Below are 7,995 nucleotides of genomic sequence, written 5' to 3'. Positions count from 1 at the left end.
TGTCTGAAATAGAGAGTAAAGGAAAGAAAGGTGTGTTTGCGGCTATGTATGAATTGGCGATAGATAGACAGGGAAAGCGAATTAGGGCTTAGCTCACAGGTGGTATGTGTAAAACTTACTACATTTCCAGATGTTCATTTGTCATCTAAAAATACACTTTGATTGGCCTTTTGATACAGTGGCATGTTCAAGCGTAGTCAGGAGGGTTAAGCTAGAATCTAGGAGTCATACTGTATTCAGTAACATTTGGCTTTATAATGTGCACATTGCAAACCAAATGATGACAAAGCGTTTGTTATTCTATGATGAGGAGTGAATACTTGAAATAACAAACTGGGGTTCAGTCTTGCCCTCTGCAGCAGGTTTCACAGCGGGCAGTTGGCCCAGAACTTGTCCTTCAAAGGCAGGTCTCAGTTCGCAGTTTTGATGTTTAACACCTATTGGGTTTGTGGTCTTCTGTAATAAACGCATGAGCGATCTAGTCAGAAGGGCCGTGCAGTGGAGCTGGCCAAGCGAGAGGGGGATGATTAGCTGGGCAGTGCCCAAAGAAAACACAGTGGATCTCAAAAGAGACCTTGTGATGCTCAGAACATCCAAGAGAGAAGAGCATGACCCCGGGTGATTTGGCTTTAGTGCTCTAGTTGCTCAACTCTGGGTCATGGGGTTTAGCTCTTGTGGAACTCCAGCACAGATCAAATGTATCCCTCTAGTGGCGTGTAAATCACCATTGGCACTGCTTGTTTTTGCAGGAAGTATATAAATGTAAATGGAATGAAGGGAGAGACTTAGACAGCGAGACAAAATAGATAGAATCATTCAGAAAGGAGCATCATAATCAGCCTCATATTAAATGAATGCACATCGTCAATGCCTTAGGTCACATTATGTTTAAATCATGTAGATCTCCTTTCTCCCCACACAGGCATCTTCAACATCAATGACCTTCGATGCTAAGTTAGGATGCTGGCCAGGTATGTATCAACTACACAAGGATGTGCGAGTAGAGTTTATGGCGAACTCCGAACATACCGTACGAACACAACAACATAACCAATACATATTGGAATCAGGCATCAGTTTTTCATGAAGACAATGTATTTGCCATTTATAAGTTACCACTGCATACACCACATTCTGCGTCAGGTCTAGCAGGTGCTAGTCAGGGGTTTTTTAAGGGGTACGAGAGGGAGGGTATTGATACTGAAGGACGAACTTCCACAGTGTCATAACACCAACACAGAACGGCTCTTAGCTTACAATAAAACTAGTAGCAATCGATGGGCTGGTGTGCCATCCATGTTCAGAACCCATATTGAACCATATCCTCACCTGTAATCCTCACCTAAAGTTATGACATTAGTTTTAAACTTTCACTGTGAGTCCATTACTTTAATATTTCACTGTGAGTCCATAACCATGTTTGTGTGCATTAAAAAAAAAAAAAACAATTTAGATCAAATTGTCCTGTCCAATTACCTGCACATTTGTAGTCCACTCACTGTTTTGTAGTCCAATACTTTTGCATTGGTCTGTGCACCTTGACCAAATGCCTGGTCCATTGGACTTATTTGGGAAACCGTAAATGTTGACTTAAGTGTGTACAATTGTGTGACACTTCAGTGACACTTTTGCCTAAAAATCATTGTAGTTCCCTCCCTTGGCCACATGGAGTCACTAGTATGAACTTTTAGTCAGGGCTGTGCATTGTGGGAAACGCATGCCTCTTCAAGGATCACAAGGTCCTAATATTATAGGTAGTATCTTACCATTACTTTAAACATCAGCAATCCTTAAATATCCAAAAACCTTTATAATTGTCCAACTTCAGTGTAAGCAGTGGCGAATGTACTTGAGTGCCAAGTAATCATTAGATTAGTGCTTTTAATTAATGCCAGTGGTTACTTGCCAGTGGTTACTTCACCTGAACAAACATAAGCTGTATCAAACCGGTGTCAGATGTATGTAAAAACTTAGCACGCATGAGACAACAGAGAGCCTCAAGCCACTGTTGGAAAACTGCCATCCATCACAGTCCTCCAGGGAATGAACCTGCTGAACTTCTAGGTCCCCAGCTAAGCTGGTGCTGGAATCACTAGCTTTAATTTATGACCTGGGGAAGCATATTAACACAGACGTGATCCCATTCCCACCCTCTCTCTAGAGAATGTTGGCCCCTTGGTGGTGTGGTCCTCCATGGTCGTCTCAAATAGAGTGTCCAGCACTGCTACCCCGAGCCTGACCCCCTCAGCCCAACAACTACAGCTTGCCTAGGTAGTCCTATAGTTTCCCGTTTACAATTATGAAAGTTTTAGAGGCGTATTGTTTCAGTGCATTCGTCAGAGGAGCTGATCTCTCAGCAGATCTGAGTCATCGCTACAGCACGGACCGCATCATCAACAGTACTGCTGATCAGCAAAAAGATCAAGTTGCTTAAGCACCCAAATGAAAAGCTTTCAATAACTTTCATTGAATTTGCATGCATAAATGGCAGTACTATCCTGCTTCTCCTTTGTGCATACACAGACAATAGTTCATTTCATTTATTCCATATCCTCAGGTGTCTACTAAAAGCCCAGCCACAAGGCATTGTGATGGTTGGGGAAAATATGCCTTGTTGTTTCACAGAAGATTATAGGTGGAAAACCCGTGACACCAAGGCACCCTAGAAATACAATATTACAAAAACACAGGCCCTGCATTTAGCACTGCTTCTTATTCCTACTGTATGAGTCTCCTGACCTTATGGGCTTCCCCAACAATACTTAGGCTAACCACAAGCTCTGCCTCTTTCTTCGCACATAATATGAGACTACTAGGGAAATCTACCCTTAGATCAAGCCTATTGTTCTGTGTGAGATTATATAAAGAATAGAGGGCCATATAGTCCCAACCATACTTATCCTAACTTGAACACATGACAGCTGGCCCCCTGGCTAAAACCACAACACTGCAATCTCCAGGATGGCATAAGAACCTCCACAGAAACACCATCTCGCATCACAGGCCTAAGACAAGAGCAGAGTTGAGGCCCGGTTTGGAGCTGACAGAGTAACACCTGTGCTATCAGCCTCGGAGAAGGGTGAACGGTGCAAGCGAAAGCCTTCTGATAAGGGCACGGCCGAAAACAACATCAGTTATGCCTCCGACAACCTAGAGGGCCCGTCTCATGGCAGCAAGGGCTCACACTGAGACTCAAAGTTTCCGACGCTCACACAGGCCTGCTTGTGTGCTCCCAGTGTGTGTGTGTGTGTGTGTGTGTGTGTATCAAGGCAGAGGGAATGGTGACTAAGCAAGGGTCGTAAGTTCAAGGGAAACTTCCCAGACTTAAGTTTAGTCTCTGTTTTCCATGCACATAATATATTTCTTTATCTTTCATATTGTGAGGATTACAGATTTCATGAAAAACATTTCTAGGGTACTTTATTGGTGTGTTTAATCATGTTCTGGCCTCCTACTCTCTACTCAGAGTAGTTTGTTTCAGAAAACTGGGAAAGTGAAAATAATTTATAATGACCATAACGTTATTACAGTACTTCCCACAAAATGCTTGGTGGACTTGGTGCATGGGGATGTTTATGGGTGACTCTGACTGGTCAATTAGTGGTAGTTAGTGTGAATCCTTTAGAGTGGAAATCAATCTGGCAATGGCACAACATCCAGTTTGTTTTAAACGTGTAGCCAAGTGTGGGGTGGGAGTACATTTCTAGGCATCCATTTTAAAATGCACATTACAAAACAGATGAAGACTTCTGTAAGCAGTTGAACACAGTTCACTTTTTCTTTGAGCATTCCATCTGTAATCTCAGACTTAAAGGGAATTCGGCGCTGAGCTTTTGTGGGTCGGCCTGACCGTGCTTTGGAAGCTTTTGGACCAGTGCCTAGATCTCCTAGGGCCTAGGCCATTTGAATATCAGAGTAGCTGACCTGGGAACAGGGAAGCATTGGAACAGTATTCCGATTGGCATATTTAGTGTATTAATGTATTTGGATACTGTAATAATAGTTCCGTCTGACTCCGTCAGTCCCACTGGATCACAGGGCTGTGCTCACTGCTATTTCAGAGGAGCAGCCATGGCTCTGTACAGGCCCACAGGGGAATGGCCGTCTCTGGTGCTTCAAGTGAGAAGCTGCTGAAGGCTTTTATTGGCAGCTGGCCTTCTCCTGCATGTGCTTGTCCTCTGCAAGGTGAAGCAGCTCATCTTCACATAACTGGAGGCCTGTTTTCAGCACACGTCTCCAGAGGAACATGTCCCTTGCAAGCAGTTTATGTTTTGCTGTGTCGAGCTCCTTGGGGACGTTGGGTAACTCTCTCATTTGAGAAGAGCTTAGCATGTGTAACCTGCGTTGTGTTTGCTGGCTATGTAAGGACTGGGACACTCAGGATGGATGAAGATGTTCTTTTATTCCTGCACAATGGGTCATCACATATAAAGCTAATTAGTGTGGGCATTACTTTGGTCCGCCTGCAGCACTTATCTTCTCTTCTGCTCAGGCGTATTATATTAATAACATTATATTCTAATTAATATCTAATTGCATAAACATTCTATCTTGGAGATTATATAGTATGACAATATATCAAAACTAGAATGCGTTTCGTGAACGAACTGCGAGAGTGTGCTTGCTCTGTGACAGAGAGAACAAGTGCCTATGAATTAACATGTATTTACATCTACTCAATCAGTGTAGTGGGGCCTTCTTCCAATATATTTTAGCAAGCAACCAAGCTCAACCATTATATTTTGGCTCCACTGACGTTTAGACATATGAGGGTATCTCAGAGTTTCGTTATACTGACTTACTGAGCTAAGTGAATTGTTGAAATTGCTATCTTGGTAAAAGGAAACATCTCTGCAACAATATTAGAATGAATGCGGTTACATAGCCAGCTTTACTTAAAGTTTATTGTAAGATAGGCCTATATGTTAGACTTAATGCAGTTAGAGTTAGTCTGTAGGTGTAGTATCAAACGTAAGCAACACTTTTACTGTATAGATAGAGAGCACGTGTATCACATTGGTTTATAGTCTGTCAAATTAGTTCTAGTTATTGGTGTTCGTTGCCATACAAAGTTAGTCTTCTCTTATAAGCCTAGGTAGTACATCTGATTAGAGCTAGCAACCATGAATTGCAGATTAAGGGGTCCCCTATCTCAGTGTTCATTTTGGCAGCTATTTTTAGATTCAGTCTTAAGACAAAAATGCATATTAGTTTTAGTCACATTTAGTCATAGTTATCCTTCTTAGTTTCAGTCTAGTTTTCGAAAACTCATTACAATTTAGTCTAGTTTTAGGCACATTTAAAATTCCATATTATAGCCACATTAAACTCATTCCCTTCCCTTCTCAGGCCCAGGGACCTCCTGTGTTGTGTCAACTGCATAGTAGTCTAGCTTGCAGTACTTACATTGTGGATGCAATTAGTCTCCAAGATACAGGTCTCATGCCTACAGCTGAATTCGAATTTGTTTGTAATAAATAATCGAATGTGATGATGAAGTACGGTACGCAGCGTCTTAACTGAAGCTCAACTCAACTTTTACAGCAGCTAGCTTGCCACTAACGCTAACTGAAAACACATCGGAACACAGTGGCTAGCTAGGTAGCTAGCTGCTAATAAGTAACATATATAAGTAACACATCAGCAGTAATGAATCAAGTGTACTGATATTAAATGTACTACTAAATGTACTACTAACATGCCATTCTTAAATTAAAGCCAGTGACATGATGGTTAACGATTAGCGAGTTAACGATGGATACCGACAATTAGCATACCTAGCTAGGTAGCATTACCATTGGATTTCAATGGCAGTTATGCTAGCTCTGGCTATCCAGTCAAAGGAGCCTTGTTTCTGGACACGTATCACTTGACGAGCGATACAGTCATCTGGAAAGTTTAAAATGATACTAAACGAAGGGAAATCTACTGTATGGAGAATTGTCTGCTCAGTAGACAATGCAGATTCTAATTAGGCTGGTGGATATGTCCAATGTAAGAAGTGTGAAGTTTTAATGAAATATGATTGATGCAACTGTCGTTCTCCATAACAACTTGGATTAACCTGGATGGCTGGATGAAGTTTCAGACCGAACGTCAAAGATCTTCAATGGTAAGACTTGTCGGTTGTGCCTCTGTTGGTGTCTCGTAAAACGTGAATTTTATTAAAGCATAGCGTGTGTATTGTGTAGCTATTTCATTCCGAGATTGCAGGGGAGTGAAATGCTCCGCTCTGCTGCTGGTATACAGACAGCCGGAAAGGTTAACAAACGGAATGAAATAGCTACACATTACACACGCTATGCCTTAATAAAACCCACGTTACTCACATACTGGTTAACACTGTTAGAGCGGGTGTATAAACTGTACCTGAAACTGTTGCCACTACATTCGTTTTAATATTTTGCACTCTCTATCTAACCACTTCTGGCATTTAAGAGAGCTTCTCCTATGTCAACTGATCTAATGTCAGTTGGCTAGAGTGCGTGACGTCACAATGGCTCAACCTTCCCCATGTTAGTCAATGAGAGAAAAAGGGGATGAAAAAGAGGGATAAAAAAGGAGTGGCAAAGAGTATCGCCACGAAAAGTCATAGCAACCTGCACCGGATCGGGCCGGACATTTTGGTGTTTGAATGGCGTCTCTAGCTCAAACGGGCGAGGAGGAGTTAGCTGCAAGAAAAACGGGGAGAATAAATAAATAAATAAACTAGAATGCGTTTCGTGAACGAACTGCGAGAGTGTGCTTGCTCTGTGACAGAGAGAACAAGTGCCAATGAATTAACATGTATTTACATCTACTCAATCAGTGTAGTGGGGCCTTCTTCCAATATATTTTAGCAAGCAACCAAGCTCAACCATTATATTTTGGCTCCACTGACGTTTAGACATATGAGGGTATCTTTGTTGTTCTGTTTTTGTTTGTTTGTTTGCTTGTTTATTGTGAAAGGGTCTAGTGTGTTACATTTGGTCATAGCCTAATAGTTCCAGACTCTCGTTATACTGACTTACTGAGCTAAGTGAATTGTTGAAATTGTTATCTTGGTAAAAGGAAACATCTCTGCAACAATATTGGAATGAATGCGGTTACATAGCCAGCTTTACTTAAAGTTTATTGTAAGATAGGCCTATATGTTAGACTTAATGCAGTTCTCTCTCAACAGTGATGTCTGGCTTGTTATATGTTTTATCCATATAAGGAGGGGGCAGCTAAACTCGAAGACTCTCAGAAAATATCTAAAGTGTAGCTCACTAAACTAGAAATATATTGAAATGCCATGAGATGTAGGCCTACCACTAACCATTTCACATTTACAGACATAAACCTATAGACATGACACAAAACATCTTCCAAAGACTTTATTATCTCAGCTGCATTATTCAGTAGCACAAAGTAGTCTATTACATTCATATTTACTTCATGTAACCCTGCCATAGCGATACAACACCTTTTTGACAGCCTATATAGCCTAATTGCAAAATTAAATATATAAATAAATACTACACTGAAATAACGCAAACAAAGTGAATCTACAGTGAGCCAACGCTCGTCCACTGACAGTGTGGAAGAATGACAGCGACGTGAGCCAGGCTCCATTCCAAGATTACGTTACTAGAAATGTCACTTTACATGAGCTTTGTTCATAAGCCATGCAGTCCATAAAATAGGAATACTCTGTGTACTAACAGTATAGTAAGACCGGTCATATGTTCAGAGAGCTTTCTAGCAACCAACAAGTTACAAGTAGGATAAACATATTAGCGAAATCTGCGTTGTCGACAGACCATCGTTTTGACTGGAGTTTTGATGTGCTTGTTAGCACCAAGTGGATTACCTCATCTACAATACATATGGGCTTGGACTCAAATCACTAGTAGGCCTACTTCACGATCTTCTATGGTTACCAGCAGATAAGGTAAATAATAATCGCCATATTTGCTTTAATGTTTTATAGAGTAAGAGGCTATGTGTAGGCTATTAGCGTAGCTAATCAGA

The sequence above is a fragment of the Sprattus sprattus genome (assembly GCF_963457725.1).
Source record: "Sprattus sprattus genome assembly, chromosome: 2".
Lineage (NCBI taxonomy): Eukaryota > Metazoa > Chordata > Actinopteri > Clupeiformes > Clupeidae > Sprattus > Sprattus sprattus.
The sequence above is the reverse complement of the archived record's forward strand: the minus strand, read 5'-3'. Positions refer to the sequence as shown.